General features: G+C 41.6%; 1 pseudogene; it reads right to left on the reverse strand.

The window, feature by feature from the left end:
- Positions 1-7,488: 7,488 nt before the first annotated feature.
- On the reverse strand, positions 7,489-11,119 carry LOC117534447 (annotated as a pseudogene).
- Between the last annotated feature and the right edge of the window lie 638 nt (positions 11,120-11,757).

An 11,757-nucleotide genomic window follows, 5' to 3' on the forward strand; every position in this document is an offset into this window, starting at 1 on the left:
CCTATCATGTGGGAATGTTGTGACACTTTACATTTCTCCAACCACTTCCTGAGGTCTTTTTTTATCTCTTTGGTTTAAAAATATATGGTAGGATTGTTGCAGATCAAATTATCTTTTTTTAACATCTACCTGATCTTTGTTGAATTAAACAAAAATAGGTCAAATGCATATATATGCCAATATATGCATAATGAACAGGATCATGCTGTTGCATTTAACTAAATAAGTACACTTTGATAAAACTTAACACTTATGTTGCTTTTGATGTGTACCCCTCTGTAATAATGAGATCACTTGTAATCGTAGTTATATGAGTGTAGCTTTCAACCTGCACTAACCCTACACACCAACAACCCAAATGTAACCTAAACCTTTGAAACTAAGTAATAACTAATAAAGACTTTGAGTTTGCCTGAAACACTGAAACTGTTAAAATCAGAAAATATTGCCAGGTTAAGTCCTATGATACAATTAACATTACTAATTTCATTACTGCATAAATCAGAGCTCATGTATAGCGCCTCAACCTGATGACTGACCTCTTATGACAACATGGCAGACAAAATGTATCCTGCCTTAACGTTAGTTAGGTTAACTCACATTGCAGATATTGACTATTAGGCCACAGTAAACTACCATTAACATTTTGTTAATTTTGCTGTAAGGAAGAGAAGAATGAACAGTGCAGCATGACAACTTGCGTATTGCAGAGTTTATTCCCTGAGGATGGATTACCCGATCAACAGGCCGCAGTTAGCCTTAAATAAAATGTGAATGTTTTTTAATTTGCGATAGTTAATCACTTTACCAACACGGTTCACTTTTTTAACTTCATCCTAATTAATCTCAGTTGCACCTATAAAGAATGAACGATTCAAACTTGAGGAAATAGGTCATGTCAATCAATCAATCAATCAATCAATCAATCAATCAATCAATCAATCAATCAATCAATGTTGATTTATATAGCCCAATATCACAAATGTTACATTTGTCTCAGTGGTCTTCACAGTTTGTACAGAATATCAGTATGACAATACGACACCCTCTGTCCTTAGACCCTCGCATCGTACAAGGAAAAACTTCCAGAGAAAACCCACAGTTTAAAGGGAAAAATGGGAGAAACCTCAGGGAGAGCAACAGAGGAGGGATCCCTCTCCCAGGACGAACAGATGTGCAATATATGCCGTGTGTAAATCGAAAAGATAATACATTTAAAACATAGGTAGACCAAATGTTTGGAAATGCATGTCTATAATGTCACTTTTATTTATATTAAAGTGCATTGTCTTTACGAAGGGCAACAAGAAATATGTGTAGTTTTAGCTCACATTTTTAATAGTAACAGTACAGGTGAAGATGAATTGCTGCAGCTATTGATTGAATTTATTTTTTCAAATAAACGGACCACACAGGTATTAAAAGTACAGACATTTATTGCATGAAATATAAATAAGTAAATGAAAAACATTTAAAGTAAAATTAGTATATATTTTAGGTTGGGTCCAATGTAAGGCAAGGCAAGGCAAGGCAAGTTTATTTATATAGCACTTTTCAACACAAGGCAATTCAAAGTGCTTTACAAAAAATGAAAGAGATTAAGAAAATGGCATTTAAAATCAGTCATTAAAAAGAAAAGCTAATAAAATAAACATTAAAAGAAAAAAATACATGGCAGTCAATTAAACATTAGTAGAAAAAAGTACATGGATAAAAGTTACAGTGCAGTCTAAGATATGAATAGTTCAATTAAAAGCAGCGACAAAAAGAAAAGTCTTCAGCCTGGATTTAAAAGTAGTCAGAGTTGTAGCGGACCTGCAGGTTTCTGGGAGTTTGTTCCAGATATTTGGAGCATAATAACTGAACGCTGCTTTACCATGTTTAGTTCTGACTCTGGGGACAGAAAGCTGACCAGTCCCTGAAGACCTGAGAGATCTGGATGGTTCATAATTTAGCAGGAGGTCAGAAATGTATTTTGGGCCTAAACCATTCAGTGCTTTATAAATCAGCAGCAGTATTTTGAAATCTATTCTTTGACACACAGGAAGCCAGTGTAAAGACTTCAGAACAGGAGTGATGTGATCCACTTTCTTAGTGTTAGTGAGGACTCGAGCAGCGGCGTTCTGAATCAGCTGCAGCTTCCTAATATATTTTTTAGTGAGACCTGTGAAGACACCATTGCAGTAGTCGAGTCTACTGAAGATAAAAGCATGGACAAGTTTTTCCAAATCCTGCTGTGACATTAGTCTTTTAATCCTAGATATATTCTTTAGGTGATAGTAGGCTGATTTAGTAACTGTTTTAATGTGACTGTTGAAACTCAGGTCAGAGTCCATGACTACACCTAGATTTCTGGCTTTATCTGTTGTTTTGAACATTGCACACTGAAGCTCAGTGCTAACTTTGATACGTTCTGCCTTGGCTCCAAAAACAATTACCTCAGTTTTATCTTTGTTTAATTAGAGAAAGTTCTGACACATCCAGTCATTGATTTGTTCAATGCACTTACTCAGTGTTTGAATTGGAGCATAGTCTCCTGGTGAAATTGTTACGTAAATTTGTGTGTCATCTGCATAGCTATGGTAACTTATTTTGTTGTTCTTCATTATCTGAGCCAGTGGTAGCATGTAGATGTTAAAGAGAAGAGGCCCCAAGATGGAGCCTTGAGGAACCCCACATGTCATATTTGTCAACTCAGATGTGTATTTACCTATAGAAACAAAGTTGTTTATGTCCTTTAAGTAGGATTCAAACCAATTCAGAACTGTTTCCGAAAGTCCCACCCAGTTTTCCAGTCGGTCTAGTAATATGCTGTGGTCAACAGTGTCAAACGCAGCACTGAGATCTAATAATACTAACACTGAAGTTCTGCCACTGTCTGTGTTTAAGTGGATGTCATTAAAGACCTTTACAAGAGCAGTCTCAGTGCTGTGGTTAGGACGAAAGCCTGACTGGAACACATCGAAACAACTATTTAAATGCAAGAAATTACTCAACTGTTGAAAAACAACTTTTTCAATGATTTTACCTAGAAATGGCAGGTTTGATATGGGCCTGTAATTGTTCATTACTGAAGCATCTAGATTATTCTTTTTTAAGAGCGGTTTAATGACTGCAGTTTTCAGGGCCTGTGGAAAAATACCTGAGCGAAGAGATTTGTTTACTATATGAAGTAGATCTGAGGCCATGCAAGGAAAAACATTTTTGAAAAATCCTGTTGGAATAATATCAAGGCAGCAGGAGGAGGATTTCAGAAGTTGAATAATGTCCTCTAGGTTTTTATCATTAATCTGATGGAATTGTGTCATGATGTCTGAATTGATGTTAAGAGAGATAGGGACAACACATTTGCTGTTCCTGATGCAGAGGCACTGACTGCTTGTCTGATTTTCTGAATTTTGTCAGTGAAGAAGGAGGCAAAATCATTGCACGCCCTGGTGGATAGAAATTCAGAGGCTACTGACACTGGGGGGTTAGTTAGTCTGTCGACGGTAGCAAACAAGGCACGTGCGTTGTTTTTGTTTTTGGTAATGATGTCAGAGAAGAACGATTGTCGTGCGTTTTTCAATTCCAAATTATAAAGGCCAAGTCTCTCTTTATAGATTTCAAAGTGAACCTGGAGTTTTGTTTTTCGCCACCTGCGTTCAGCTTTTCGACATTCTCTTTTTTCTGTTTTCACGCTCATGGCCTTTCTCCATGGAGATATTTTCTTGCCAGTCACTTCCTTTACCTTAGTTGGAGCAATGGCATCTATAACATTTTTAATTTTTGAATTAAAATGATCTACTAGCTCATTTACTGAGATGTTAGCAGGGGCAAGTGTGGAAGAGAAATTCTGAGTAAACATTTCCCTAGTATTTTCAGTTAAATATCGCTTTGTGGTTACCTCTTTTTGAACATTTTTGTGAACAGAAATAGAGCTCTCAAAGAAAACACAGGAATGGTCAGAGAGTGCAACATCAGTGACCACAACCTTAGAGATATTCAGACCCTTTGAGATAATTAAGTCCAGAGTGTGCCCCTTATTGTGCGTGGGCTCCGTCACATGCTGAGTCAGTCCATAGCTATCAAGAACACAAAACAGTTCTTTAGCCCCTCTGTCCTGGGGGTTGTCAACATGGATGTTGTAGAGGAAACTTCTGTGTAGCTATGTAGTGGGAGTCACCGACTCAGGAAGGAGACACGGGAAGAGCAGTAGCTTTGATGTCAAACACATGATGGTTTATTTGGAGTTAACGGCCGGAGGATTCACATCACAAGTCCAAGAGTCAGAGGTTCTGACTTCACGGTAGAGTTGCCACGTCAATTCTGGAGAGCCTCTCTCTTGCCAGCCCATCTAACTGGTTTCGCAGAGAGTAAACAACATATTTGAGGAGATAGCCTAAACAGTGTGGGAACACAGAGCTACTTGCCTCGGACACTTATGACCTCGAAGATTTTACCTTGGAGTCCACAAATACAGAGAAGGAAGTGTCCCAGTGTACCCACAACACAGACCATCTGTATCCCAGTATTGACCGGTCACAGAATGGGAACAATAACATTATTGGCTAAGCCGCCTGTGTCCTTAAAGAAGGTAAACAGACATCGAGGTTTGTCCTGTATGTTACTAATTGGCGTCTTATGATAATTATTTCCACAACAGATGTTAAAATCACCAACAATGACTAGACGGTCAAAGTCAATACACACTATAGACAGCAGTTCAGTAAAGTCATCAAAAAAGCTTGCACAGTATTTGGGTGGTCTATAGATATTTAGGAACAGAGCTCGAGAGGAGCATTTCAGCCGAAGGGCCACATATTCAAAAGAATCAAAGTTTCCATACGATGTCTTCCTGCATTGAAGGGAATCATTGAACAGAATAGCAACTCCACCCCCTTTCTTATGCATTCTTTCCTGACTCATAAAACTAAAGTTGGGAGGGGTTGATTCGATAAGAACAGCTGCACTGTTATTTTGTTCAATCCAAGTTTCTGTTAAAAACATAAAATCGAGATTGTGCTCAGTGATAAAATCATTGATTAAAAATGTTTTTCCTGCCAAAGACCTGACATTTAATAAAGCTAGTTTAAGTTTGTTAAACACACTATCAGTCATGTTTTTTGTAACAAGCTGTGGCTGACATGGAATCACTGCTAAATTAGATACACTCACACAAACGTTTGAGCGCTTCCTGTTTCTATGATTCACCGCTCTTAATCTATTACCTATCAACACAGATATCGGCAAAGCTACTGGCAGGCAGGGCCCCGACATGTCCTGGAAAGAGTTGAGAGTGCCATACGCCCTTGAGCCTGGACCCATCACATATCAGTAAGAGTTTGTTGTGTTTTGTACACACACATCCTTATCAGGCTTCGGAGACTGCAGATGCCCCCTCGAAGGGAGGGGAGGTGGTCGACGTAGGCACGGTGATGGAGACGGGCGAGATGGTGCGGGGGTAGAGGACATGCTGCCAGGGGGGGGAGGTGGTTGACGTAGGCGCGGTGATGAGGACGGGGGAGATGGTGCGCGTCTCCGCGGTGATTTTGGTGGGCGTCGTTGAGGAGCGGGGGTAAAGGACATGGTGCCAGCCCTGCGTATCGCCTTCGTTTGGTCTTTGAACTCCAGGAAGGAATCGGTGCCAACCCTCTGTATCTCCTTTGTGTGTTCATCGATCTCCAGGAGGGTGGGCGAGGGTGAAAGGGTGAACGGAGTATCCTCAAAGGCGTTGACAGGGGGGGGGGGGGGGTGACGGGCAGTGGAGACTCCTCCATTTGTCTCATAGGTCTCCCATAATCAGAACATTCCTCAGGCGGGTGCAGTGATAATTCTTCAGGGTTTTCTGCGTGATGTGTTGTGTCTTTCTCCTGTTTTGATTCCTCTTGCCGCTTGTCCTTGGCAGAGGGAACAGATTGATGACGCAGGCAGTTGAATATGTTAGAGATAAACAATTTCACTCCTCACTTGTTCAGGCAAACTCCATTTGCCTTGAAAAGATGTCTGCGATCCCAGAAAAAGTTAAAATTGTCAATAAAATGAACAGAATGGTCAGTACAGGCCGTTGAAAGCCAGGTGTTCAGTGCAAACAATCTGCTGAATCTCTCCACTCCTCTTCTGACTGGCGGTAGAGGGCCACTGATGAACACCTCTGCATTTAGAGAGCTGGCAGTTTCCAACAAACATTTAAAGTCTTCTTTCAGCACTTCTGACTGTTGTTTCACAACATCATTTGTTCCAATGTGCAGTACCACATTCTTCACAGTCGGATGTTCAGCCCCAATATGCAGGATCTTCTCAGCCGAGTCAGAGACCACATCCTTGGGAAAACAGAGTACTTTGGTGTTGTTCTTATTACAAAGACCTTTTACATCTCTTACAGCAGAGTCACCCACAATCAGAGTTTCAGGCCCAGTCGTTAGCTTTCCCTCTAGCCTTTTACTTTTAGAGTAGCTATTGGTCCTTACCCTGCTGCGTGAAGAGGACAGGTTATCCAGGTCATCAGATCTCCGGTTCTCGGTCAGCGGAGCGTATCTGTTCTGGATTGGCACACTTGGTGGTTTAGGAGGATTGTTTGTAATTCTCCCTTTAGCAGCTGTCCACTGCTGTTTCCTAGTATGAATAGGGGTTGAAGAGGCGCTCTTCCTGGGTGATAACAATGCAGGCCAGCCGGTCGCATCACAGATTTCGGAGCTCTGGGCTCTGCCTGTTATCCGTCCTCCCAAATCCCATGGAAATGATTTACTCTTAGGCTTTGCACCCAGAGAGTTCCAGGGAGGACTACCACTTGTAGATTTATTACCCGGTACACAGCCCTCCTGTTCCTTGGAATCCTTGTAGCTGCTAACTAGCTGTGAGTTAGCATACCCTTCTCCATTACTTTGCAACACTGGTAAAGTCGTGTCATTCCCACGACATAGTCCATTCACTTCCACGTTAACTTCCAACCGTTGCATTTTCATTTCCAACACAGCCATCTTCTGTATATGTTTCTGGAAGTCATCTGTAGAGAACGGAGGCATTTTGCTACCAACTAGCTAAATAGCAGTAGCCTACCAGGCTTTAGCTGTTGCTAGGCCACGCTATTGTAAGACTGACGTCGACGTAAAAATGTTGAAATATGGCTGAGACCCTCCGTCTATTTACGAAGATGAACTGTCCCAGTGATAAGTTAATGTCCAGGAGCCGCTGCTCGAAGTTTTCAGAGAATAAGAATAGGAAAATCAGCATAAAAAGTAAGCAGAGGCAGGAGCAAGCAGAAAAGCGTCTGCACTGTAAGAAAGATAAGCAGGCCAATTATTTCAAAGTATTTGTATTGAATAATATTGAACTTATATTTTGATAACTAAAGTGTTAGAAAGGTAGAGGACAGATTGTTAAAGCTGGAAATGAAAATAATGTGTGTCAATTTAATTGTTTAAACTCTGGTGCCAATGCTCTCAGGTATTAAAATTGAGTCCCAGGTCTAGAATTGACAAGCTTCTACCGAGACCTTTTATCACCTTTCTAAGGTTTGCTCTTACGTTGGTATGTGCCAATTTTACTTTTTCTTACGAGTGCCACAACTCTGATTTTGATCTCTTTGGTTTTCAAAGAATATATGAGAGGATTGACACAAGGTGGTATGCAAGAGGCCAACGACAGACTCGGCACACGCTGGTCTGGGTCGATCAGACCCAGATAAAACCCAACGCAAAATCTGGTAAGAAGTGGAATGTAAAACACAGCAACAAGGATGATATGCTCCACACAAGTGGCCAGAGCTTTCCAACCTGTCTAAAGATTTCATCATGAATACAGTCGCCAGAATGCAAATATAAGACAGGATAATATAAGCAAAGGGTACTGCAAGTATCAAAATAGTAAGGAAGGAAACTGAAGCCCACTGCAGTGAATAATCGTTACAGGCGAGTCTGAACACAGGCGCATAGTCACAGAAATAGCTAAACACTATTACAGAATTACAATAAGACAGTCGAGACATTAGACTTGTTGTAAATAATGTTACTCCCAGACAAAAAACCAAGTCACGCCGACAATCCATGACATGCTCTGCATTGTGTTGATCGAGTTGTGACGCAGAGGGAAACATATTGCAATCAACCGGTCATAGGCAAGTATAGCAAGTGCATATGACTCCAAAGATATAAAAGCGTGGTAGACATACATTTGTAACAAACGGAGGTTAAATGGAATAAAGTTGTCTTTAACAAGGAATATCTTTATCATGCTGGGAATAGTGCATGTGTTCAGGATAACATCAATTACTGTGAGGTTTTACCACAGCCAGAAATGTTGGAGTGTGTAAAGAACGATTAAAGCAAATTACATACAGTGGGGCAAAAAAGTATTTAGTCAGCCACCAATTGTGCACGCTCTCCCACTTAAAAAGATGAGAGGCCTGTAATTTTCATCCTAGGTACGTGGTCATACAACATGCTTTTGTTTTGCCTGATGTGTAAAGATCATTTAATCATTATTGCTTTCTAATGTATCAGTAAAATGTCATTAGCCGCGGAGCGAAGAACCCATCAAGGCTGAACATCCATCGAAGTATATTATTTGAATTATAGGATTTGATTTAATGTGTAATCTCTCTGCATTTGAATGTGCATCCAAACACACATACAGTGGGGTAAAAAAGTATTTAGTCAGCCACCAATTGTGCAAGTTCTCCCACTTAAAAAGATGAGAGAGGCCTGTAATTTTCATCCTAGGTACACTTCAACTATGAGAGACAGAATGGGGGGAAAGAATCCAGGAAATCACATTGTAGGATTTTTAATGAATTAATTGGTAAATTCCTCGGTAAAATAAGTATTTGGTCACCTACAAACAAACAAGATTTCTGGCTCTCACAGACCTGTAACTTCTTCTTTAAGAGCCTCCTCTGTCCTCCACTTGTTAACTGTATTAATGGCACCTGTTTGAACTCGTTATCAGTATAAAAGACACATGTCCACAACCTCAAACAGTCACACTCCAAACTCCACTATGGCCAAGACCAAAGAGCTGTCAAAGGACACCAGAAACAAAATTGTAGACGTGCACCAGGCTGGGAAGACTGAATCTGCAATAGGTAAGCAGCTTGGTGTGAAGAATACAACTGTGGGAGCAATTATTAGAAAATGGAAGACATACAAGACCACTGATAATCTCCCTTGATCTGGGGCTCCACGCAAGATCTCACCCGTGGGCTCAAAATGATCACAAGAACGGTGAGCAAAAATCCCAGAACCACACGGGGGGACCTAGTCAATGACCTGCAGAGAGCTGGGACCAAAGTAACAAAGGCTACCATCAATAACACACTACGCCGTCAGGGACTCAAATCCTGCAGTGCCAGACGTGTCCCCCTGCTTAAGCCAGTACATGTCCAGGCCCGTCTGAAGTTTGCTAGAGAGCATTTAGATGATCCAGAAGAGGATTGGGAGAATGTCATATGGTCAGATGAAACCAAAATATAACTTTTTGGTAAAAACTCAACTAGACGTGTTTGGAGGAGAAAGAATGCTGAGTTGCATCCAAAGAACACCATACCTACTGTGAAACATGGGGGTGGAAACATCATGCTTTGGGGCTGTTTTTCTGCAAAGGGACCAGGACGACTGATCCGTGTAAAGGAAAGAATGAATGGGGCCATGTATCGTGAGATTTTGAGTGACAACCTCCTTCCATCAGCAAGGGCATTGAAGATGAAACGTGGCTGGGTCTTTCAGCATGACAATGATCCCAAACACACCGCCCGGGCAACAAAGGAGTGGCTTCGTAAGAAGCATTTCAAGGTCCTGGAGTGGCCTAGCCAGTCTCCAGATCTCAACCCCATAGAAAATCTTTGGAGGGAGTTGAAAGTCCGTGTTGCCCAGCGACAGCCCCAAAACATCACTGCTCTAGAGGAGATCTGCATGGAGGAATGGGCCAAAAATACCAGCAACAGTGTGTGAAAACCTTGTGAAGACTTACAGAAAACGTTTGACCTCCGTCATTGCCAACAAAGGGTATATAACAAAGTATTGAGATGAACTTTTGTTATTGACCAAATACTTATTTTCCACCATAATTTGCAAATAAATTCTTTAAAAATCAGACAATGTGATTTTTTTTTTCTCATTTTGTCTCTCATAGTTGAGGTATACCTAGGAGGAAAATTACAGGCCTCTCTCATATTTTTAAGTGGGAGAACTTGCACAATTGGTGGCTGACTAAATACTTTTTTGCCCCACTGTATATCACCAAACAATTGAACAGCACTGTGACCACATAAACAAACGATAGAAAGATAAAGTAGACACTGATGAAGGGAAAAGTCTCAAACCCAATGATATAGAAGCTTGGAGGATGAATGATGTCAAGAGAATCTGATTAGCTTCGGTTGCTATGCTAACATCACCTGTAGAATGCCGAAGATACACTTTAAAAACCGCGTTGTGATGCCAAACAGCGTCAATTCAGTCTGAAACACATTCACTGATGGGGATGGGGATATTTATCAGCTGCTTGTGTAACAGTCAGACAGTGAATACTTTACAGCGGCCGCTGCCACGAGTTAACAGCGGTCGGTAAATGCCACTGAAACACATTAATAAACAATGCACCACGGCACTCTGGAGAAAAGTATAAGGTTGGAGAAGTCGTTCTTTAATTTAATCTGGCTTCGTATGATTAAAAACTACCCGACACAGTCCTCTATTGATGTTGTTGTGAGCGGTGTTGCGGAGAAAATCAGCAAAGTAAAACGCCGCGTGGGTCATAAGAAGGCACGTAAATGGTTACGTCATGACGCAAACGATGACACAATGACGCAATAATTCACCTTTGAACCTGCATCTGTAACAATGAGTGGACCAAAGAAAATAAAAGTTAATGAGGAGTGGACAGCTAAATATTTTGTCACCGATCTGCTACTGGCCCGGCCCGGCTGACACATTTTAAAACTCATAGTGCCCCCGAGAAAAAAAGTTTGCCCACCCCTGCCTTAGAGTCTTTCTAATGAACCCAGTTTGAGATTTCATCATCGGAGAAAGCAATTGAATGGCCCTTCTGATAACAAACAAAACTGTTTACTATTCAAACCTTTGCCTAATTATTTATCACCTGCATCTATTACCAGGTCTTGCGTCTCACACTTGTACCTCATTCACACCAACGGTGTTTCAGGGCCGGTTCGGAGCTGGAGCTTGAAAAGCACCGGGTTTTCCTCTTCACACCGCAGCGGAGCAGCCTCTTAGCTCCGGAATCCAGTTCGTTTCAAGCACCAAAAAATTGTCCGGCCAGAGCAAAAGCACTGCATACGTCATGCTTACGTCGAGGCGGGGGCAGGGGCGGGATCAACTGCTGAACAACAACAAAAAGCCGGCGTTGTATCCAGTTTGTACACAACGGTGGAGAAACTTAACAAGCAGCAGTGGTCCACTGAAGAGACAAGCTACCTACTGGGAATCTGGTCTTCCGAAGAGGTACAGAGGAAGCTGGAGCACAATCAGCCATTGTTGTTGTTGTCGGTGTCAGCTGTGAGGGGTTTCCGCGCGGTTTGGCTTTATGAAGCAGGCACATAAACAGTTACGTCATGACGCAAACGATGACGCAATGACGCAGCACCAGTCGGACTCTGGGCAGTGTGAAAAGAGCTGGAGCTAAACCGAAGAACCGGTTCTGAACCTGAAAAGCTCTAGCACGGAGCTTGAACCGGAGTTGTGTTGGTGTGAATGAGGTATTGGAGGTAAATAGGTGGAACATGTTGGCCCCTGTGCACTGTGCTTTCTCCCAGATGCCCCT

The sequence above is a fragment of the Gymnodraco acuticeps genome, unplaced genomic scaffold (assembly GCF_902827175.1).
Source record: "Gymnodraco acuticeps unplaced genomic scaffold, fGymAcu1.1, whole genome shotgun sequence".
Lineage (NCBI taxonomy): Eukaryota > Metazoa > Chordata > Actinopteri > Perciformes > Bathydraconidae > Gymnodraco > Gymnodraco acuticeps.